The sequence below is a fragment of the Bombina bombina genome, chromosome 6, assembly GCF_027579735.1.
Source record: "Bombina bombina isolate aBomBom1 chromosome 6, aBomBom1.pri, whole genome shotgun sequence".
Classification (NCBI taxonomy): Eukaryota; Metazoa; Chordata; class Amphibia; order Anura; family Bombinatoridae; genus Bombina; species Bombina bombina.
The window spans coordinates 613,086,457-613,112,482 of record NC_069504.1 but is presented as its reverse complement, the minus strand read 5'-3'; positions in this window follow the sequence as shown (position 1 = coordinate 613,112,482).

Sequence of the window (26,026 nt, the reverse complement as noted above, 5' to 3'; positions counted from 1 at the left end):
TAACAAAAATGTATTTCCACAATAGCAATAAAGCAGGCACATGGTTAGCAAAAGCCCTTTCCCAAAAAGCCTTCCAAGCCCATATTTTCAAAATTGACAATGAAAAGGGACAGACTGAAACAGAGCAAAAAAAAATAGTGAATGTTTTTGGGAATTATTACTCCAAATTATATAACATTATAAAGCAAAATGATACAGACAATATATAGCTGCCTGTGTTCTAATTCAGTATACAAAATATTTTGGAGGTTATACTTGTTCCTCCATTGTAACACTTGTATTCAAAGGTTAATCATTTCTAAATAGCGATCCTATTTATATATGTATAGAATCACATAGGACATTACTGGATTCACATATAAATTTATGGCCTAAAGTTTTTTAAGGTGCTAGTTTTCCTTGCTACATTAAAAAAGAGAAGAAGGTATGAGCCCATTTACTCCCCAACCCCCCCGGTCTCCCCTCTCTCTCCCCAGCGGCAGAGCCAGTTCCAGGGAGAGGAGACAGCCGGTCTCTCTCCCCAGCGGCATAGCCTTTCCCAGGGAGCAGAGGTAGCCAACCTCCCTCCCCAGTGGCAGTTCAGTTCCCAGGAAGAAGAAGTAGCTGACCTCTCTCCCCAGTGACATAACCCCTTCTTGGGAGAGGAGACAGCCAGTCTCTCTCCCCAGTGACTTGGCATGATCCAGGGAAAAGATATCAGCATCCTCAACCCCCAGCAGCAGTGGCCAACCACCAAAGTGGAAGGGAGTTTGGGGCTGGAGCAACCGGCTAACTCAAAGCCATACTTATGGGGGAGATGTAACAGTAGCCTCTGTTACTTTTGGAGAGGAATGCAGGCCAACCTCCACCCCACCGACTATGGACCCTGGAACTTGAAAGGATCCTGTTTTTTGGGAGGCGGGTGCCCCGGAATGGTGTGGAGGGCTTTTGCCCCGGAGTCTGGGTTGCCCCGTTTCCCTGAGTTACCAGTGAATCTGGGAGGTGGAAGACCCTGGTGCAGAATTAGGGTTCCTGTGGCTGTGGAGGTGACCCTGACATTCCCACAGCAGAAGGGATGGAGCTGAGCCCCGAGAAGGAGATTGATCGCTGCCCTCCACCACCACCACTGGATTATACTGGAGGAGCGGTGGATACTGTAGAGCCGGAGTTTGTCCCTGTGGTTCTGGAGAAGGCTGAGGTGGTCCCCTGTGTCAATCCAGCAGTGGAGCTGGCAACTGGGCAGGTGGGTGCTAATAACTGTCTTTTCCCAGTCTAGGAGGATTTTTCAGTTGCAGGGCAGTCTGCCCCGGTCCCCAACCTTGGGATGCAGCAGCACCAGCTACCCAGCCTTCCTTCCAGTGGCAGATGCCTTTCATGGGAGAGTCCAGAAACCCTTCTGTGACTGTGACTTGTGGGTGGGCAAATTTTCTGGAGCCGGCATTGGAAACATGTTTTGGGACTTGGCATTATGTGAAGGCCAGTGGGGGGCAAGGAGGATGCCACAAGCCCAGGAGGGATGGGATGACCTCTCTCAGCAACCTACAATTGGAGAGCCACCACTAGACAGCCCCAAGCTGACTAGAAGGGGGCAGCACTGTCATGGATACCATACTGCCAAAGCTACCCCCATCCCCCTACTACCTGGCTCTCCACTTATCACACCAGTTTTGGCCCTTTCATGGCTCACGGGATCTCCCAAACTCTTGCTGTCTATTGTTTTGTTGTTTGTACCTCTTCACAAAAGAGCTAATCCCTGACCGGGAAAACCCCTCTTGACTGGCCGGGCTCCTGGAACTGCTGGCTGGCCACGAGCTGATCCCTGACTGCATAAACCTTTCTAGGCTGGCCAGGATCCTGGAACTGCCGGCCAGCCGCACTGCGCTGGATACCCGCTAACCTTTACCCCAGGACCAGAGGTGGGGTGATCGCTGGAAGGGAGCTCCCTTCAGAACCAGGGGTTTTGGACACCCCCACCTCCATATCTTTACCAGGCTGTAGCTCTGGTCCCCAGTAACAGATCATGCCGCTTTTTAGACTGTGGCATCCGGGAATGAGAGCTTTCCAATGACACCCTGGAAGTGCCACCACTCCCCGGAGATCACCCTGAAACCGCAACCTAAGTACTGTTGGGACTCTATGGGATTGTGGCTCCTATGGAGGCGCCGGACTGTTTAGAGGGGTGGGAATGGCAGGAGATCTGGGAGTCAGATAAGGCCCTTTCTGTTTTAATATAAGCAGAGTCCCTGTGTTTATATAAGCAGAGTGTGTTTCCCAATAAAGTCAGTTCTTGTTTCACCTGAATACTGGTCTTGTCTGGTTATTTGGGTGGGCTACTTACTATAATCACATTCCAGCTATACAGCTGCAGGTTCCAAGGAGGAAGCAGGACCCTTTGGCAGAGCTACCCAGTTGGGGTAGCCGGGATCCGTCACACTCTCAGTTTAAAGTTTGAACAGGTAAGTTAGAAGGGCAGATTTTAAAACAGACAGAAGTATATATATATATATATATATATATATATGTATCTGAAGAGGCTATGATAAGGGATATGATAGCGCTGGTTGTTAGGAGACAATGTAAAACACAATTAATATGTGTGACTAGATGCCAATTATAATACAGAATACACAGCAAATCAAACACAATGTTAAAAAAACACTATAAAATAGAGTGGAGAGTTGAATACAAAATGTCCCAAATACTGGAGAACTTATATGTTGTATATATACAGTGGTAGAATTCGAGACTTGGGATGTGGGTGAAATGCACACTTACAGAAATGAACCTCAATCGTATGAGGTAAGGAAACAGCACATCAGGGAGTCACTCTTAGTAGGCTTGGCCCCTTAGGGTATAGGGGAAACTTCCAAACAATAGGCTTGTCTTTTTCCCTTCTGCTTTCCCGGGTGTATGTGAAACTTCAGGGAGTTGGAGCCTTTTTCCTCGGCCTCTTTTGGTATGGGTCCTCTCAGGATGGTAGTGTAAACGATATATAAGAGAAAGAAATACCAAAATAGTGTGATATCGTTTAAAAAAGGTTGTAGTAATAACTCCTTCTTCTTCAGAGACTCAGTGTAGTTATTACTACAACCTTTGAAACGCGTTAGACTTCACCTTATATGAACGGACTGTTTTTACCAACCAGAATCTCTGGTGCAGTATACTTTACAGATAAGAGTTTTTAACCTATCCACTGATCTCAGTATTTTGTGGATACTTGCTGCTACATTTGTGGTTTCTTTGGCTACCTGTGGCCATTTCACTATCTGTGGTCATTCCACTGCAGTTATTAGTACACAGTGCATATATTGGACTGCATTTGCTGTATATCGCTGTACAAATACCTCATACTTGTGAGGATTTTTGATGTAAGCAGGCATTTTTAGGAGTGTACATATGTGAATAAAATGTTTGATTTTTAAACGATATCACACTATTTTGGTATTTCTTTCTCTTATATATCGTTTACACTACCATCCTGAGAGGACCCATACCAAAAAAGGCCGAGGAAAAAGGCTCCAACTCCCTGAAGTTTCACATACACCCGGGAAAGCAGAAGGGAAAAAGACAAGCCTATTGTTTGGAAGTTTCCCCTATACCCTAAGGGGCCAAGCCTACTAAGAGTGACTCCCTGATGTGCTGTTTCCTTACCTCATACGATTGAGGTTCATTTCTGTAAGTGTGCATTTCACCCACATCCCAAGTCTCGAATTCTACCACTGTATATATACAACATATAAGTTCTCCAGTATTTGGGACATTTTGTATTCAACTCTCCACTCTATTTTATAGTGTTTTTTTAACATTGTGTTTGATTTGCTGTGTATTCTGTATTATAATTGGCATCTAGTCACACATATTAATTGTGTTTTACATTGTCTCCTAACAACCAGCGCTATCATATCCCTTATCATAGCCTCTTCAGATACATATTTACACAGGGGGATAAGCACTGTGCCAGCCGGGGATTCCCTGTTCTTCTCGGCCAGCACAATTGCTTCTCTGCTCACCAAGGGATAGCTGCTATATGGTTGTTTTTTTGCTCCCGGGGGATTCTACCTTCTAGATTGAGATTAGATTTTCTCCTATATCTCTTTTCCACCCCCTCAGTCTAGCGCCTTCTACCACTTTTTTCGCTTTCTGTCCCATATATATATATATATATATATATATATATATATATATGTAAAATAAGTTAACACAAAGGGACAGAGTACTGTAAAATTGGTTCCGCCTTAAGATTCCTCAACTTACTGTATACATATACCAGCTGCAGGGTATAAAATGCATGGGGAAATGTTTCTTTCTATTAATTTTTCTATATAGATTGTAAGTTCCCACGGGAATAGGGCCCTCAATTCCCCCTGTATTTGTCTGTAAAATTTTGTGTCTTATCGTATTGTTTCTCCACTGTACTGTTATCCTTCTACCCATGGGCAGCGCTGCAGAATCTGTTGGCGCTTTATAAATAAAGAATAATAATAATAATATATGAAATAGCTATTTTTTTAGTTGACACCACAACCCCTTTCAATGAGGTTGAGTTTTTAGGGAGAGTAGACATCCGTATCTTATCTTATCTTTTTCAAACTGCCTCCTTAACTTATCTTTGTCTGTTTAAACAAGTCATTAGAGAGAGCAATTGAAAATTAACATTTTAAAAACACAAGCTATTTCCAAATTACAAAGATCGAGTACATTTCCGATTACGCTTTCAGCGAAAATTATGATCATAAAGACCATTCTTTTCTCTCAATTGTTATACATCATGAACAATCTCCCTCTATTTATATTACATAAGGAAATTAATGCTTTTAACAAACAATGCTCTAAATTTATTTGGAGTGGGAAAAGACATATACAGGTGAAAAATTAGAATAGCATGCAAAAGTTAATTTATTTCACTAATACAACTTAAAAGGTTAAACTAATATATGAGATAGACTCATTACATGCAAAGCAAGATAGTTCAAGCCGTGATTTGTCATAATTGTGATGATTATGGCTTACAGCTCATGAAAACCCCAAATCCACAATCTCAGAAAATTAGAATATTGTGAAAAGGTGCAATATTCTAGGCTCAAAGTGTTCCACTCTAATCAACTAATTAAGCCATAACCTGCAAAGGGTTCATGAGCCTTTAAATGGTCTCTCAGTCTGGTTCAGTAGGAATCACAATCATGGGAAAGACTGCTGACCTGACAGTTGTGCAGAAAACCATCATTGACACCCTCCATAAGGAGGAAAAGCCTCAAAAGGTAATTGCAAAAGAAGTTGGATGTTCCCAAAGTGCTGTATCAAAGCACATTAATAGAAAGTTATGTGGAAGGGAAAATTGTGGAAGAAAAAGGTGCACAAGTAGCAGGGATGACCGCAGCCTGGAGAGGATTGTCAGGAAAAGGCCATTCAAAAGTGTTGGGGACTTTCACAAGGAGTGGACTGAGGCTGGAGTCAGTGCATCAAGAGCCACCACACACAGACGGATCCTGGACATGGGCTTTAAATGTCGTATTCTTTTCCCAAAATTATCCTCACTTTGGAGAGAAGTTGAAGACATGTGTAAATCCCTGCATTTAACAAATCAGATAACACCGCTCAGCGCTCTTCTACATATACTAGGGGAGGATATAACACAGATGTCGAGGAGACTATTGATATATATTTTCACGGCAACCAAGCTATACTTAGACTTTTTGTTGTTAAAGTTTTTAATAGATGGCCCCATTTAAAATCAAGTCACCAAATGTATTTATCGATAATGCGACATACCACTTGTTCCTACTGTTTTTTCTGAATAATGTGAACAATACCTGTACTAACTTACCACTACATGAAAAGTTTGTATAATGTTGAGATTGTTACTCATACTGCATACAATATGTTTTTATTTTTATCTATCATACATACTTGAACGTGATGATTATGTTTATCTATATAAAAAAAAAGAAAAAAAAAAAAGTCGTATTCCTCTTGTCAAGCCACTCCTGAACAACAAACAATGTCAGAAGCGTCTTACCTGGGCTAAAGAAAAACAGACCTGGTCTGTTGCTCAGTGGTCCAAAGTCCTCTTTTCTGATGAGAGCAAATTTTGCATCTCCTTTGGAAACCAAGGACCCAGAGTATGGAGGAAGAATGGAGAGGCACACACTGCAAGATGCTTAAAGTCCAGTGTGAAGTTTCCACAGTCTGTGTTGATTTGGGGAGCCATGCCATCTGCTGGTGTTGGTCCACTGTGCTTCATTAAGTCCAGGGTCAACGCAGCCATCTACCAGAAGATTTTGGAGCACTTCATGCTTCCTTCCGCAGACAAGCTGACTTCATTTTCCAGCAGGACTTGGCACCTGCCCACACTGCCAAAAGCACCAAAACCTGGTTCAGTGACCATGGGATTACTGTGCTTGATTGGCCAGCAAACTCAACTGACCTGAACCCCACAGAGAATCTATGGGGCATTGCCAAGAGAAAGATGAGAGACATGAGACCGAACAATGCAGAAAAGCTGAAGGCCGCTATTGAAGCATCCTGGTCTTCCATAACACCTCAGAAGTGCCACAGACTGATAGCTTCCATGCCACACCGCATTGAGGCAGTAATTGCTGCAAAAGGGGCCCAAACCAAGTACTGAGTACATACAGTATGCATGCTTATACTTTTCAGAGGTCCAATATTGTTCTATGTACAATCCTTGTTTTATTGATTGCATGTAATATTCTAATTGTGGATTTGGGGTTTTCATGAGCTGTAAGCCATAATCATCACAATTATGATGATATGTAATGAGTCTATCTCATATATTAGTTTCATCTTTTAAGTTGCATTAGTGAAATAAATTAATTTTTGCACAATATTCTAACTTTTCGAGTTTCACCTGTATTGCCTTTACTTAAACTGACACAATTGACAGAATTCAGTGGCTTTCCCCTCCCCAATATCAAAATTTATAACACCTCAATATTAGCTTGTTATGCAGTTGACTGGTTAACAGCGGAAAATGATTTGACAAATACTGTCCTGGAGGAAATATTTGTCTCCCCGTTTCAACTTAGGGCCATTTTGCATTGTTCGCCTATTTATCTTCCAGATTCTATTAAAAACATACTTGGACTATATAACGCAATTAAAGCTAGGAAGAAGATCTGTTCAACGCTAGATATTAACTTTCATATATCACAATTCTTACCTATTAGAGGTAATCCAGAGTTTTTACCTGGGATACAATCAGAAATAATTAAATCATGGGCACAAAAAGGGAAGGTTTGGTTGATGTAAATCCGTTTTTGGATGAGTCACATAGAATGAGAACCTTTGTAAGCATCTCTAAAGAATTTAACATACATAAATTATTTGCATATTTAAACTTGCACCATTTTATTAGAGAGAAAAATTAAATGACTCAGATAATAGACAGATTTGGTAAAATAGGCGATTACATTAACCTATATAGGGAAGGTAGCCATACAATTTCATTACTCTACTAGGCGATAAGCCTGCCCAGAGGACAGTCTATGTTTAAAAAATTCAAACCTCCAAGCTAAAGTTACAAAAAACAAAAAAAGTAAAATTACAGTAAAAAATAAACAAAGCTATCCAAAATAAAGAAAATAAACCTAAACTAATACCCCTATAAAAATAAAAATTCCCCCCAAAATAAAAACACCCCCTAATCTAATACTAAACTATGAATAGCCCTTAAAAGGGCCTTTTGTAGGGCATTGCCTTAAGTTAAACAGCTCTTTTACCTCTGAAAAATACTAAAGGCTCAATGATTGAAAGCTCTCTGGGCTGGCGAGATTATTAATGAATGCTCGACAGTCCTTCTATTTCCCTGGTGGAATGATCTAAAGCCATTTTTTACCCTGAAAACAGGGTGTCTCGCTAAAAGGCGTATACTGCATTTTCATATGAAATGTGTACATCAAAATTCGTATTTAAAACATTATACAAAACAAATATTTGAACCATTCACACAAAAATAAGCAGGGAAAAATTGTATTGTTAAGGTGCATCAAAAATCGTAACAAAATTCTTCACCAAAAATCGTATGTTAACAAAAAAGTAAAATTAGTATGTAATTTACACAGGAATAAATCTAATTAAATATTCACAGTGTAAATCATAATTGTAGTACACTGGATGTGCAAAAATCACACAGAAATTTGAATTTATAAATACAAAATGCAAAGTGTAATTGTTGTTTTTTCGTAAAATGGGCTGAACATGCGTTCAATGGGTGTATATGACAATGTCTCACTAATCCCAGCTGAATTCTATAAAGATTTTCGCACTGTAGATATCACAGTGTTTTCTCGCCAATTAAAAGGTGGCAAGCTTTTGTCAAAACAATACAAACACTTATAACCCCAATAGAAAAACAAATGCATACTAAAATATAGGCAAATGTAAGATGTTATAAGCAGAAAGCAGCGTAATGCGAGTGATATTGACTGCAGGATTTTAATTTTAAAGTGCTCTCCCTGCTAACTTCGCACTAAGGAGCGAAGTTTCCCTATCCAGCGAGCTTCATTACTTTTAATAGGAGCCATCTCGCAACTCGCAGGGACTGCCCCTTTTTATAATCATTGCACCGGGGCAGCCCTGCGAGTGTCAGCGAGAAAAAGAAGGTTTGAGCTGGTAAAGAATATATCATCGAACTCTAAGTCCCCTATAACAGTAAAAAACCCCACCCACTAAACCCCCCAAATAAAAAAACATCTAACACTAAAAAAAAACTAAACTACCCATTGCCCCTAAAGGGGCATTTGTATGGGCATTGCCCTTAAAAGGGCATTCAGCTCTTTTACTGCCCTTAAAAGGGCAAACAGCTCTTTTTCAAGCCCCAAAAAACCCTAATCTAAAAAAAATCCCACCCCAAAACTTAAAACAAAAAAGAATAAACCTCAGCCCCAAATAGGTACTCATTGTTCCTGAAGTCCAGTGGAGAAGGTCTTCTTCCAGACGGATACATCATCTTCTATCTTCATTTGCAGTGAAGGCAGCGCGGAGCGGAGGTGCGGAGCTGTGTTCCTGATGCCTGGATCCTCAGCGGCAGTCCTCAACGGCGGTGGTCCTCGGCAGCGGCATCAGCGTTCTTCAGTGGCGTGGAGGCTCCTTTTCATTTAATGTCCATTGTAGACTGAAGATTCAATGCAAGGTACCACAATCAATTTGGGGTACATTGCATTTCTATTAGCTGAAATTTTAAAATCAGCCAAAAGGATTAGAGCTACTGAAATCCTATTGGCTGTTCAAATCAGCCAATAAGATTTCCGTAGCTCTCATCCTATTGGCTGATTTCAAAATTTCAGCCAATAGGAATGCTAGGTACCCCAATAAATATGGGGTACCTTGCATTCAATCTTTAGTGTGCGATGGACGATCGCATGAATAGGAACCTTCACACTGCCGAGGACCACTGCCGTTGAGGATGCAGGCATCAGGAACACAGATAGAAGATGATGGATCCGTCTGGAAGAAGACCTTCTCCGGCGGACTTCAGGAACAGAAAGTACTGATTTGGACTTAGGTTTAGGCTTTTTATTTTAATTTTTGGGGTGTTTTTTTTTTAGATTAGGGGTTTTTTGGGCTTGAAAAAGAGCTGATTGCCCTTTCAAGAGCAGTAAAAGAGCTAAATGCCATTTTAAGGGCAATGTCCATACAAATGCCCCTTTAGGGGCAATAGGTAGTTTAGTTTTTTTCAGTGTTCGTTTTTTTTATTTTGGGGGTTTAGGTGGGTGAGGGGGGTTTTACTGTTAGTATTTTATAGAGGTAAAAGAGCTGTTTAACTTAGGGCAATGCCCTACAAATGGCCCTTTTAAGGGCTATCGGTAGTTTAGATTAGGGGGTGCTTTTATTTTGAGGGGGCTTTTTTATTTTCATAGGGATTAGGTATAATTTTTTTTATTTTTTATAATTTTGTTTATTTTTTTATGTAATGTTAGACTTTTTTTATTTTTTGTAATTTAGTAGTAATTGGGATACATTTAGTATTTAAATTAGTTATTTGCGTTGTGGGGGGGGTGGCGGTATAGAGGTTAATATTTTAATTAGGGTTATTGAGATGTGGGGGTTTGGCAGGTTAGGGGTTAATAGGTTAATTAGGGTTATTGCAATGTGGGTGTTTGGCGGTTTAGCGGTTAATACGTTAATTAGGTTTATTGCAATGTGGGGTTTGGCGGTTTAACAGTTAATAGGGTAAATAGGTTTATTGCAATGTGAGGGGTTGGCGGTTTAGGGGTTAATATTTTAATTGTGTTATTTGTGGATTAGGGGTTAAAAACTTTATTATTTTGCGATGTCAGGGTTGACGGTTTAGGTGTTTGTTAATACTTTGTGCGGGAAGTTAGTTTTTCTTTGTTATACTTCGTGTGGGCGGTTAAGCGTTTTTTAGTTGTTTCGTGCGGACTGTTGCATGTTTTTTTTTAAGGATTCGGGTTTGCCTACAATGCATCAAGCTGGATTCTGAAAATGGCAGGGTGGTGAAAGAATCCACCCTCTTTCATCACCCTGCCATTTTCGGAATCCACCGGGATGCAATTTTGCTGCATTCAGGTGGATTATTTTGGCCGTGCACAGCCAACATTCTTTTGGCTGCCTCGCGCAGCCAACATTCCTTTCAGGATGGGTGCGCAACTGGCGATGGCGACGGATGCGTTACAAACATGATTATAGTATAAATAACATTTTATTGGCCAAATAAGACCAACTACACCTAGATGTGGTATTGTGCAACTGGAATACATATTTTGAAAATCTTACTGTTGATATGATTAAAGCAAGCATTAAATGGATCAGAGAGGCACCCCTTTCTTCCTCCTGGAAAGATTCACATATAAAACTTATCAACAGGGCTTATATCATGCCAGCTAGATTAGCTAAATGGTCTAGTATAGAAGCCGGTAAATGTCCAGGTGTAATTTCCCCTCAGCAGACCTTCTTCACTGTTTCTAGTACTGCCCAGAAATTATGCAATTCTGGCAGAAAGTTAACTATTGGCTTAACAAAATTCTGGAAAATAGATTCCCTATCGATTCACTTCTTATATTTTTTTTTATATAGTTCTGCCGACCTAGTAAATGCAAAACTAGTTAATACCTCTATTATTTATGGCCGCATGTTAATTCTAAAGAATTGGAAAAGCCGATTAGACCCAACATTCAGTGCTTTAACTCAAGAAAAAAAAGTTTAGATTATTTTCGAATATAATATTTTGCCCAATCAAAACAAACAAATTAATCTATTTTTTTGATAAATGGCTAAAAACTATTCTGCTTTTCCCTCCCACTATTCAATATTCGCTTACTCGGTCACTACACACATCTACAATTTTTGAAAACCTAATTCTAAGAAATGTTTTTCCTGTATCTTGGCCATTTTAATTCACATGAGATTTTGTCCATTAAATAGAAGCAGCGAGGGGGTTGTGGGAGGGATGGGGAGGGAGGGAAACCTCTTTTTCTTGTTTTTTTTTCTTTCTTATTTTTTGCTTTAATATTATATTAATTTAAAAGCCCAACAATATGTACATAACATCTATTTTCTTGTCCTCTTTTTCGGTATTTAACTACTATGAGTGAATATTGTTGAACTCATAGATAATCGAAGATACAATGTTAACAGAGAGACTCTCACTATTATTAATTTGATTGGTTTAGATCATTGCTCATAAGTTTATGGATTTATTTTGTTGTGTATCCTTTTTCTATGATATACAAGAAATCTGTACCCATATTCCTTTTATTGTACTTACTGTTGGTAATAAAAACTAATATAAAAAAAAAACATTTTAAAAACTATATCTCTAACCCCCCACTGGGAGTGTAACTTTATTGGTAGCTTCTCTTTTACATAGCTTTTCTATAACCAGTACTTAAATACAAATATTCTCAGTATAGGTGGCGGATACAAAAGGCAAATATTTCAAATGACAAAATTGAAGTAAAGTTGCTAATGGTAAACAATTTAATATACTCCAGCAGGTTAATTGGATGACTGGGAATTCATTAAAGGTAAGACAATAATATAGTACACTGTCATTTAAACCTTGTATGACTTCAACTGATTATTCTTACCTGACTTGTTTACAAAAAGCCTGCTGGACAACTGTCTTTTACTAAATGGATATCATAGTTGTACACTGGGGCAATTGGAGAGCCATTATTTCAGCTGTGCTGCTTGATGTGCAGAGAGAGGGAAAGACAATCAGGGCTATAATAATTTTAATAATGCATCTGACTTCATGCATCACTTTATATGTTTGCTGCACATAAAGTGATGCATTGTCATTGAGCATAATTTACATATTCATTCTGCATTTTTAAAGCAAATATATATATACAGGAGCTGTGTTTGTGCGTTTTTGTTTTTTAATTATAATTGTCTTTTTCTACTATTTAAAGCTTGTTAAAGGTACACTCTAGTCAAAATCAAACTTTAATGATTCAGATAGGGCATGTCATTTTAAACAACTTTCCAGTCTACTTTTATCATCAAATTTGCTTTGCCCTCTTGTTATTCGTTGTTGAAACCTAAACCTAGGAAGGCTCATATGCTAATTTCTAAGCCCTTGAAGGCCACCTTTTATCTCAGTATATTTTGACAGTTTTTCACAGCTAGACAGTGCAAGTTCATGTGTGCCATAAATATAATATTGTGCTCACCCCATGTAGTTTATTTACTGAGTCAGCACTGATTGGCTAAATTGAAAGTATGTCAAAAGAACTGAGATAAGGGGCAGTCTGCCGAGGCTTAGATACCAGGTAATCTATGAGGTAAAAGTTTATTAATATAACAGTGTTGGTTATGCAAAAATGGGGAATGGGCAATAAAGGGATTATCTATCTTTTTAAACAATACAAATTCTGGAGTACACATTTTAAATTTTAGCCGCACCAATTAAAGTCACCTATGATAGAATATACATACATAAAGCATGCTGAGTAATGTCTTATTAAAGGCAATGTAAAGATTTTAAAGGCAAGACAAATTTATAATAATAATAATATTATCACTTTTCTTTGTTGTCTTGGTATTTTTTGTTGAAAAGCAGGGACATATGATTAGGTGCCAGCCCAATTTTAGAGCACTATATGGCAGCAGTTTTGCAAGAATGTTATCAATTTGCAAGAGCACTAGATGGCAGCACTATCTTCTGCCTTCTTCTTCCATCTGATCCATCTTTTATTCTTATCTTCATGCAGCGGTCCTCTTCATGCATTCACCACCACACACTGAAGCTTGAAAGCGAGGTTCCTCCTTACATAGGGGTGTCCCTTGCATTTCTATTGGCTGATTTTTTAATTCTTAGTCCAATCAACCAATAGAATGGATGCTTTTTCTATAAGTTGATTGGACTAAGAATTTAAAAATCAGCCAATAGAAATGCAAGGGCACCCCATATAAAGAAGAACCTCGCATTCAAGCTTTAGTGTGCAGTAGTGACTGCATGAAGAGGACCTCTGCAAGAGGATAAGACAATAAGAAGATAAGAAGAAGAAAATAAGAATCGAATGGAAGATGGAAGAAGAAGGAAGAAAATGGAAGAATGAAGATGGAAATCAGAAGATGGAAGAAAAGGACCACCACCATAAAGATGAAGAGGACCACCCCAGAGGACCACTGACATCAAGAAAGAAGAGGAGCACTGTCTGAGTCAAGTTGGTGAGTACAAACTTTGGGGTTTATCATTATGATTTTTTCAGGGGTGGGTTTTCTTATTTTTAAGCATTAGGTTTTTTTTCCCTTTTAGATTTTTTTAGTTTAGGATTTTTTTAAAAATAGGGCTTTGTTTTGTTTTTTTAAAAAAGAGCTAAAAATCACTTTAGAGCAGGGGTGGGCAGACTTTTGTAAGGCAAGGGCTACCTCTAATTTTATTCCAAGGGACGTGGTCACCTAACAAAAAAAACAAAAAACACCAGGCGCTGGCTTAAAATTGTATTTTTGCCACAAATAGGACCTGCCGGCTGAAAATTGTATTTTTGCCACAAATAGGACCTGCCGGCTGAAAATTTTGTTTGTGCCTCAAATAGGACCTGCTGGCTGAAAATTGTATTTTTGCCACAAATAATACAGCTTTAAAAATCAGCCGTGCTCTTTACTTACTGCGAGAACTTTCTCTTTACGTCACACTGGGACCATCAAGCAACCTTATCTGTGTACCGCGCCTGCGTATGAATAAGTAGTCTCACAATCAAGACAGCTCGAGTCGAGTCTAGGGCTAACGGAGTAGTCAAGCCTGGAACACATGGGAAACCCACAGCTCAGGTACAACAATGAGAATTAACTCTTCTCAGCCAATCATAGACAGACTTATTCTACAAAGTAATTTTATTGGCTGGACGCCATATCAGGTTGATTAGCGGGCAGATCCCGTTGACTGCTCTCCATCTGTCCGCTACTAGCTGAAGACTACTGCAAATAGGACAGTGACAGCAGCAGGCTCTGTACCTCCTACACAGTAACCAGAGACTGGTATAGCAGCAACAGCACTGACCTGCACAATTTGGTAACAACAAATTCTGGGGACAGAAAGCTGTAGAAACTAGCACAAAGTATAGCTAATATTAAAACAGCAGGATTCGGTCCCAGCAACTCCAGCACACACCCGGCCCCAAACCAGAAATCTGGGAATCCTAAAGCGTCGCCCAAAACAGGCACTAACAACTGGAGTGCCGTAGTTAAAAAAAAAAAAAAGGGTGAACCACTCCTCAGATAAATGATAAAAAGAAAAAGTAGCAGGCACTACACAAAGGTGCAAAAAAGTCCAACAGTTTATTGAAGAATAAATATTAAAAAACAAAAATTAAAAAAAAATCGAAAACTGGACAAAACACTGAACAGACCATGGAGGTAGGACAAAGACAGGTGTATGATGCGTTTCGCGCCCCCTACAGGTGCTTACTCATAGACAAGACTATTTGTCTATGAGTAAGTGCCTGTAGGGGGCTCGAAACACGTCAGACACCTGTCTTTGTCCTATCTCCATGGTCTGTTCAGTGTTTTGTCAAGTTTTTGATTTTTGTTTTTTAATATTTATTCTTCAATAAACTGTTGGACTTTTTTTTGCACCTTTGTGTAGTGCCTGCTACTTTTTCTTTTTATAGCTAATATTAGTGTGTCAAAGAAAGTATCAGAGAGCAGTATCAAAGCCTGGTACAGAGTAAGTAAAAGAACCTTAGGTAGAGTAACAGACCCTGGGGAAAAAAGCAATACCAGACCATTCACCCAGCAGAGCCTGGTGACAAGTAACAGAGGACATAACTAAAAAGTAGCAGCAGAATATCAGACAGAGCAGGACCTGGAACTGCCAAACCCAGGGATAACGAGCAGCATCTCAGCCAGGCGCATGAAGAGTCTACTATGGACCGACCGCTCTTGAGACAAAAAGTAGGAGAGTTTGGGACAGGCAGTAACCAAAGCTGGAGCAGCGATTTGAGCTACAGCCACATCGCACATGCTGAAGTACACATACCTCCGTAATAGACTCATAGCCGATTTCAAAAGTCGGCATAAGAGAAACATTTCTCATATATCTTGCCCTTTTCAGATCAACCTTTTATTTTAGTATAGGACTTTTTTAGACTATGGCTTTGATTTTAGATTTAAATTATTTTTATTTTTAGTGTTTTTTTCTGTAATGTTAGTTTTTTTTATTTTTTGTAAATTTAGTGTTTGTTATTTATGTAACTTAGTGGGTGTTAGCTTAGAAGTGGGTAGGGTAGGTAATTAAGTAGTTTAGGGGGTGTTTGCAGTGGGCTATTAGAGGTATAGGAGTTAATAGGTTAGGATATTTTATTGCTGTGGACTATTGGCTGTATATGGAGTTAAGAAGTGTAGGATGTGTTTGCAGTGGGCTATTGACAGTATAGGGGTTAATAGGTTAAGAAGTTTATTGCGGCGGGGCATTGGAGGTATAGGTGTTAAGCAGTGTAGGGATTATTGTGGTGGGCTATTGGCACTAAAGGGGTTAATAGGTTAGGAAGTTTATTGCGGTGGGCTATTAGAGGTTTAGGGGTTAAGTAGTTTAGGTTTTGTTTACAGTGGTGAGTTATGTCAGTTTAAGGGGTGCATAGCTATATTTATTAGGCTATGTGCTTTATATTTAAAGGGGATACTTTGCTTTAGATCACCAATGTTGGTGCCAATGCTGCTTGGAATGTTTTACCAGCATCACCACCTCTTGGTGATGCTGCCTTTAAAGAGTAATGTTGTCAATTTTGAATATTTCACCGGCATTTTCGACATTATGTCAGATAGCTTTTAAATATATTGCCGCCTCACAGCACTTTCGATTACCGAGCCATAGTAAGCTTGAGATAGTAATGGAAAATTGACATGCCCTAATGAAATAGAGAATACCATTTTTTAGTTTAGAATGCCTTTTTAATCTATTTTAATGTGATATCTAAAGTAGAAATATTAAAATCTATTGATGGTGGGGGGCGGAGCATACTAAATGCTCAAATAACCTATACCTTGATTCTGGCATAACTCTAGGGCATGGATTCAAGATATCCCAGCTAATATAGAAAGATACCTGCCAGTTACACCCGAATAGGGGATCTCGCTACCAGGATTGTCTGAAACCCGTAGGTCGGACTAGACCCTCACCTTGCTGAATATTCATTTCTATTCTCAAAATGGAGAAGGTCTCAGCAACCCTTCTAACCTTACTAGGGGACTTGAGCAACAAAGCCGACAGAAACTTCCTCGGCTTAAAGGCTACCCTTGTTGAAATGCGCAATAAAAATGGCGCTGATCTCCTGACCGCCTATGACTCCCATGAGGAAAATCAGATGGAAGCCCCGCAACCAGCTAGGCAACTATATCGACACTCTCATTAGGAACCACCTGCTCGTGTCTTAACTAGCACGCTGCAGGAGACAGCAAGTGGAGACCCGTTGCCGCTGTATCCTGAGGCGCCATCTTGCGTTGCGGCTGCAATCGCAGATACTACAAGCCCCATCTGGATTGATGTCGGGTGAAACCTTCAGTTCTCCTCCTATCGCTACCTAAATTCTCAAGCAGGTTTAATACTTGTGCCGATCAAATTTCTGGAAGGTGCGGGTGATTGCGGCGGGAGCTCAGTGGTGACTACCCGCATCCGGTCTAAGGCAGTTCCAGGGGAGAGGAGAGCAGTCTGGGCTGCTGTCTTATATTCTGCCCACGAGGCCACGGCTCTGCAGCTTTCCCATCCACAGCTACATCTCATTGCTGGAAGAGATCATATGAAATCGGGTAGAGATCTTTGGTATGCCACTACCTCCTGGAGCGCTGCGCTCCTTGCAGCACTCGATAGCCCAACCAGACAGCATCTCCCAATGTGGCACTCGGAGCCTAGAGTCACAGCGGCCACCGGAGTAGGCTAGAGGATGGCCTCCCTGTGAGTCTCTGGCAGTTCAGTTCGTCTCCTCCGTCTGGAAAACTCGGGTGGTATAGACGACGGCACCAGCTGCCTTGGGACAATATGTGCACTCAATCTGAATATATGCACACTAACAGACTTTTAATACAGTTTGAATTGGTATTTATGTATGAGTCTTAGAAGGGACATATCGCCATTTTCTACATGTGAAAAGAACCCCCAGATCTATTAGTCTCATTCTATAGTTAGAGCCTACACAGAAACTGATGAACACTGTGCCTATGAAAGTCATATTTAGAAGCGTTTAAATTTGATATAATCCCTCTGTCTATCAAATGCTGTACATATCTATATGTTAAAATATATCTAGGTAAATGCTTTATTATACATATAAAAGTCACATAACCTTTATTACTCCTTTTTTTACAACTGTTTTCCATGATGTTGCTACTTTAATCCTCATGCCAGAATTACTTACAGTGAGTTTGCGGGGGTTTGCTCACTAACAATAATCACTAGATATTTTTTCTAAGGTTCTATGTATATTCAATAGGCATATCGGCTAGTTCCTACACTGGGTACTGTGGCTCCTGCTTAAGAGTTGTAGCACAACCACTGAATGGCACCTTACTGTGGGGTTAGTTTATGTTTTATGTATACATTCACCTTGATCCTCTTATGTTGCTGCAGTGTTACTAATTTAACTCTCAGCATTAGGCACTTGTTTATCTGGCTGGGTTAGTTAAAATACAGGCTCAGCTTGTATAGCATAATAATTATGTCTTACCCAGGTATGCTCCTTAGCCTACATTAGTTATATTTTCGCATTGGTGTTACATGGTGTTTTGTTAGGCTAGTTACTAATATGAATAAGGCCACATTAGAGTAGCGACAATTCAGTTTTCACAGTGGAAAGCTTATTTTCCCCTATTATACTATATACCCAAGTATTCAATAAATTTTTATGCCCTAGCCTACCACCCAATTCCACAGTTACCATGCACTCATGTAAAGCTTTCAGGGTTTTTTTCTATTCTCTGTGTTACATGTCCTTAATGTTTGTAATGTCTATTAGATAAGACGCAATTAGCAGTTTTATAATAGCAGGACACATCACTGCAACTAGTGAAAAGCAATGACTCCTATGATTTACACTAATCTAAGCCTAACCAATGCCGCTTGTATTGCCTAGCTGCATGCAATTTTTATTGCTGCAGCGTCACTACTTTAACTCGATATTAAGCACTTGTTTACTTGAATAGGTAAGTTAAATTACAGGCTTAGCTAGTGTAGAATAACAAATATGTCATACCCAGGTAGGTTTCTTAGCCTATATTAGTTATGTTCTCACATTAGAGATTCATGGTGTTTTGTTATGCTATTTACATATATAAATAAGGTCATATTAGAGTAGTGACAACTCAATTTTCACAGTTGAAAGTGTATTCTCACTTGTTATACTATATACCCAAGTATTCAATAGATATTTTTGCCCTAGCTTATCACCCAATATTACAGTTATCACGTGGTCTGGGCTCTGAAAAATGATGCCCTCCTGATCGCACTAATGTGGATCATATATGAAATAGGTTCATCTGCATGTTTTAGATGCCAATTGTCAACGAGTTTGATAATTTAGCTAGTTTATACACAAATTCATAATTTTATTACTCAGGTTTAATGTTTTGTATGTAAGGGGTACTACTGGATCTAGCTTAATTTCCTAATTATTAGCAGCCCTATTAGTTTTATTTGCTGCTTCAGGGTTTACTTACAAGTTCTTACGCATTTATGGGTGCATATAGATTAACATTGTTTGCCTTCACACCTTTTAACATGTTGGTTATTGTACTTTATATACACAATTCATGCTTATATGGTGGCCTGAGGCCCAGGTGACCCTGGTATTGTACTATGTGACACTAATTGTCTAGATGGTTAGTATTAGACCATAAGTTACACTACTGAAAATGTTAATCTATAAAAGTTTAAGGAACAAAATATAACTAGCATAGTATGACTGTATTACTATATGAATATTTGTTATCCTAGTTGTGTGCTGCACAACACCACATCAGACTTGACATATGCCAATAATTAGATATTTATACCCAAGACAACAACTACTAGTCCAGATAATAAAAGTATCTGCTCCATATCATATAGTCATATACATTTTGCAACTTGAAACGACCCTCCTGCAACCCATCCTTAGCCTATATGTAACTCCAAGGGATTTTATTAATTTTCTCACTTAGTTCCATATATACTGTAATGTACATTGACAATACTTAAGCTTCAATAATATACGGTCTCTACGATCGGGCACTTCTAGGTCCACGCCAGGTACCCTATGCTATTTACATTTATATATGGCTCCGTCCCCCCACCCCCTCTCCCTATGCGTATAGCGGTGCTTACCCGCTGGATATCCCCCTCCCCCCTATATATCTCGGCCCAAGAGTGGCTGATACTTTTGTTAACTCTCCACAGGCTGATATTTTGGTTTTAGGTAAAATATTATTAGAATGTAAAGTTCACACGTTGTCAATATAATATAAAATGAAGTTCTATTTTATCTCGCCTAAGATATTGTCTATCTTCATAACCAGATTTGAAATGTATTTTCTCTTGCTGTATGTACATATTGGTAAGGGATAATATGATATATCAGCGCTAAGATATACCTTAAGCTGTGAGTCACAAAAGGGGTCTAACCAATCCCCTCAAAAAACAGATACTTAAAAACGGTAGTAGTGATCACAGCGCCAAAAAAGGCTAAAAAGGTATGTACACACAAACGTATGGGAGGACTAGATTGAGTTTAAAATTTATTTATTTATTAATACAGAGTAGTATAAGAACAATGCTGGTAAAATCCTCCTAGGAAGATTAAAACAAATAAAATTAGCCGGCTATTTAAAATTATTACATTAACTTCGTTGGCAACAATGTTAAAATAACATAAGGTAGCTCAAAATGATACTTAAAAATTCAAAAATACAACATATAACTCGAAGTAACCGTTCTATTAGACCCTGTCCCAAATCCCATAAGTTGGGCTAGGGTATAATTAACCTTCCGTGAACACGGCAAGAGTAACTAATAGTGCAAATCTTGAATAGTGGCAGCGTAATGAAGATACTATTCTATAGGCTACGGAACTGATAAATAAAGTGCTAGAGATAGGAGCACAGTATATGTCAGTGAAGCTATGGATCCATATCTGTGAAGTAGCCGCAGTGAGGATTCAAAAAAGGGAGTGCTTGACAGAAGCCGCACTCGATTGAGAATCTATAACACTGACCCCTGGCTACAAGGGTTGCTGCGGTACCGAAAGGAAAAAATATATAACACAAACTGGTAAATTTAAACTGCAGAGAAATACCAAGGGGTGATATTAAAATAATAACAGGGGTACCACCGATCTGTACAACACTTAGATCGTGATACAAGTGCAACTAATCTGTGCAAATGCAAAAAACATCAAATCATGAAAATCAATAAAAATTCAAAAACAACAGTGTCAGTCCTGTATAGTGATAAAAGAAAAAATGTGAGACAGTAAGTGGGTGACAAGGAGCAATACTGAGTGAGTGTAAAAATGTGTGATTGAGCAATGTCAGTGAAAAAATCTGTGCGTGGACGCTAGAAAAACCCAAATAAACTCCTGCTATAGTTTGAAAAAGCTCCTGTGGTGAGGAAAAAAAGCTCCTGCTGTAGTGAGAAAAAATTTGGAAGTTATAGCGGTCCGATGAAAACGTTCGTGGTCTTGAAAAAGGTCTTGTATGGACCGAAACGCGTAGACAACACATTGGTAAGCATCTTTCTGATTATTCTTTTTTTTAAAAATTCTGCTAGACTATGTTGTATCTTTGATTTTAGGGATCATCGATATTTCACAGACCCAGCTGAGATCCCCAAAGGATTCCTTTGGATGATCCTTCTCCAGCAATCGAAAAAAGTTTTTCACAGGGAATAAGATTCACAGTGGAATATACATATACATTTTTGCTCTAAATTGCCTTTTTGGACAATTTTGCTTTTTATAATTTTGCTTTTTGTTCTTAAGGGACTTATATTTTTCACTTACCTCTGAATCACCACGAACGTTTTCATCGGACCGCTATAACTTCCACATTTTTTCTCACTACAGCAGGAGCTTTTTTTCCTCACCACAGGAGCTTTTTCAAACTATAGCAGGAGTTTATTTGGGTTTTTCTAGCGTCCACGCACAGATTTTTTCACTGACGTTGCTCAATCACACATTTTTACACTCACTCAGTATTGCTCCTTGTCACCCACTTACTGTCTCACATTTTTTTCTTTTATCACTATACAGGACTGACACTGTTGTTTTTGAATTTTTATTGATTTTCATGATTTGACGTTTTTTGCATTTGCACAGATTAGTTGCACTTGTATCACGATCTAAGTGTTGTACAGATCGGTGGTACCCCTGTTATTATTTTAAGATCACCCCTTGGTATTTCTCTGCAGTTTAAATTTACCAGTTTGTGTTATATATTTTTTCCTTTCGGTACCGCAGCAACCCTTGTAGCCAGGGGTCAGTGTTATAGATTCTCAATTGAGTGCGGCTTCTGTCAAGCACTCCCTTTTTTGAATCCTCACTGCGGCTACTTCACAGACCTTTTTCAAGACCACGAACGTTTTCATCGGACCGCTATAACTTCCACATTTTTTCTCACTACAGCAGGAGCTTTTTTTCCTCACCACAGGAGCTTTTTCAAACTATAGCAGGAGTTTTTTTGGGTTTTTCTAATGTCCACGCACAGATTTTTTCACTGACATTGCTCAATCACACATTTTTACACTCACTCAGTATTGCTCCTTGTCACCCACTTACTGTCTCACATTTTTTCTTTTATCACTATACAGGACTGACACTGTTGTTTTTGAATTTTTATTGATTTTCATGATTTGATGTTTTTTGCATTTGCACAGATTAGTTGCACTTGTATCACGATCTAAGTGTTGTACAGATCGGTGGTACCCCTGTTATTATTTTAAGATCACCCCTTGGTATTTCTCTGCAGTTTAAATTTACCAGTTTGTGTTATATATTTTTTCCTTTCGGTACCGCAGCAACCCTTGTAGCCAGGGGTCAGTGTTATAGATTCTCAATCGAGTGCGGCTTCTGTCAAGCACTCCCTTTTTTGAATCCTCACTGCGGCTACTTCACAGATATGGATCCATAGCTTCACTGACATATACTGTGCTCCTATCTCTAGCACTTTATTTATCAGTTCCGTAGCCTATAGAATAGTATCTTCATTACGCTGCCACTATTCAAGATTTGCACTATTAGTTACTCTTACCGTGTTCACGGAAGGTTAATTATACCCTAGCCCAACTTATGGGATTTGGGACAGGGTCTAATAGAACGGTTACTTCGAGTTATATGTTGTATTTTTGAATTTTTAAGTATCATTTTGAGCTACCTTATGTTATTTTAACATTGTTGCCAACGAAGTTAATGTAATAATTTTAAATAGCCGGCTAATTTTATTTGTTTTAATCTTCCTAGGAGGATTTTACCAGCATTGTTCTTATACTACTCTGTATTAATAAATAAATAAATTTTAAACTCAATCTCGTCCTCCCATACGTTTGTGTGTATGTACATATTGCTTTCTCAATAATACCTTTGGATAGACAATGTATTACTTTCTTTGTTGTAACTTTGGCCTTAGGGCGAGTCCTTGTTGTGATGATATATGTTTTAACTTCAATAAAAAAAGTATTCAAAAATACTGGTTAAAAGTAACTTTTTTGTTTTTATGGGTTAAGTGGTTTGCCCCGTGCACTAAAAGAGCTTTAAGAGTTAGTTTATCAGCCAATAAGCCTTTGTACACAAGTATGCAATTTATGTTAATTTTAATATCCATTTAAATAGCTTCATCCTCTTTTAATGCATTTTAATAGGCTAAATTGCTACTCTTACAATTAATGAGTTTAATATAATTTTAAGAAAGTTTTACATTTTCTTTCCTATCTGTCATTTGTAAGTCCTAGTTCAACATGGTTTTAGCTATTACCTATGAAAAATACATTCACTTAGCACTTAAAAAATCAGAACCTGATCAAAATCACTAGATGAAATCAAGCTCAATTGGCATAGTGTTTCTCCCATGGGGACCTATTAGTTGATTTCCACTTTCAAGTGGGTTAAGCCAATAGAATTATGATTAGGCAAAAGGCATTTTGAGCACAGTTCTAAAAACTTTTATAGCATATGACAGAAGTCCAACAACTAAAGAATAAAGTCTAAATGAACTACCAGACTTTAAATGTTAGAAGCTAACAAAGTTTGAAATTGTAAATTAAGGGTATACAATGCACGCCTAATATGAAGAGACATTAAATTTATTTAATGAAGACAAATAATTTCCGTTGCCATATTAGTGCAATGTTTAGATAGATGTATTAAAGGGACCTTGTTATCCACAAGGTTTATAGTTTAAAAGTGATGCAGCAAGTATTAAAAAAAACATAAAAAATAATAATATTTTACCTCATAATCTCCCCAGTTGCCATATCTCAATGTACAGAGAGATTAAGCATCCATTCTGTATGTTTGTCTTTTGTCTTGCAACGGAGTGTGCATATGGCATACACAGTCATTTTAACTTCCTCTTTAATTCAAGGAAGTTTATCATGAAATCTTGCAGGATCATAACAAAATGCTACAAGATAACAGCAAAGCATGCACTGATGGTGCTAAGGGCTAATACATTTTTTTGTAATGCAAGTAAAAGTGTGAAAAGGAGATTAGCAGTAACTGCTCACACAGTAGTTACTTTGGTAAATGGATTTTACATTTAAACAAAGAAGAAAAAGTATACATCAATCCCATAGTATAATCAGGAGTAAATGAGAATATATGTTAATCAACAAGTCCCTTTAAAGTAATTTCAGTCATTCAATTTTACGACAAATTGGAAAATAAATACTACTTTTTTGTGACACTCCTTTTAATTTTGAAGTTTCTTAAAAATCTCTGTACTGAAAAGATGATGTACTGTAAAGTTGCTATAACAAATTCCAGTTTGTGCAATATTCACAAGAATTAACAGAATGTGGAGTATATTACTTTCAAACAAGTTTTCCAGTAAAAGCGTGTCTATCTGTCCACTGGGAACTATTTTGCAATGATCTTTGGGTTTTGTGGTTAAGATTAACAAAAAGGCAAATTTTCAAGGGTTTATTGTCACGATGCCATGTTACAGAGGCAATTAGACAAAGAAAAAAAAAAAGATGCATTTAAAAATGTATTAATATTACAATACATATGCCTAGTATTTATTTCCCTTTCTTATAAAATGTAAATGTATATACCAATTACATTAAATATAGGTTAAAGTTCATAAAATAATATGTGCACATGGAATTTGCAATGTGTTGTCCATGGTGAAATTTGTATAATAATGCATAATATTGTGGCATTCACATTGTTACTGGTTCATTTGATTGCGGTCTGCTACCTAGTGGTACAACTACAGACTGTAACACTTCAGCAGGATAGATTCATCATACCAGCTAACATGGGCTAATCAGTATAGTAATGTATGCTAACTAGAGGGTTAGATTACAACTACTTTAGGGCTGTTCATTAACCATTTAGTGCTACCCAGTATAATTATATGACTTTGTTTTCTTGTCTGATGACATTCTGACTTAAAACAGTTTTTTGGCCTTTTGCCATACAGACGTGATGAGATTGGACAGATACGGGTGCAACTGAACCCTTTCCTACAACTCATTGCTACACTGTGCTAATAACCAGCAATTATATTATCATTTTAGTAAATGTGTTTTTTGGAGAAAATAAATTATAAACAATTAAAAGGAGGTGATCTAAATGAGACCTTCTCAGTTATCAGGAAAGATGTTTCGTACACCTGAAATAGAGAATGTACAGAGTTGATGTGATAGAACCACTTATATAATACATGATTATTTAAAATGCCTGAGGGAAATCTCTAATAGTAAAAGGAAAATGTTCAGAGGTGCTCTGTGAAACTACTACTTTACTATTAGTAGGGTACATTCTCAGTCTGATGTGAATTTTGTAGGTGTCCACTCAGTCTATAACCAATAGCAATATCATGACTGCCGTAATGCCATGTACAATGAAACTAATCCTGTATTAACCCCCTGAAAGGGCTGAAACTTTTTTTAAATCTATGTTATCCTGGTTTTGAGATTGTGGGTGTCTGTATATATATATATATATATATATATATATATATATATATATAGTTCAAGTCCTACAAAAAAAAGTGTGGGAACTCACAAAGACTTCCACCCCCTCACAATTAATATTGTTTTATACACACACACTGTATTTATATGTATATAATCTAGCTGATTTCTTTAGAAATGCCCTACAAAAGGCCATTTTAAGGGCTATTGGTAGTTTATTTTAGGCTAGGGTTTTTTCTATTTTGGGGGGCTTTTTTATTTTTATAGGGCTGTTAGAATAGGTGTAATTGTTTTTATTTTGGATAATTTCATTTGTTATTTTTCGTAATTTAGTGTTTGTTATTTTTTGCACTTTAGTATTTTTTTATTTTTTGTACTTTAGTATTTTTTTTTGTAATTGTAGATTCAATTTTTTTTAGTAGGGTTAGGTTTTTTAATTTGTAATTTAATTTATTTAATTGA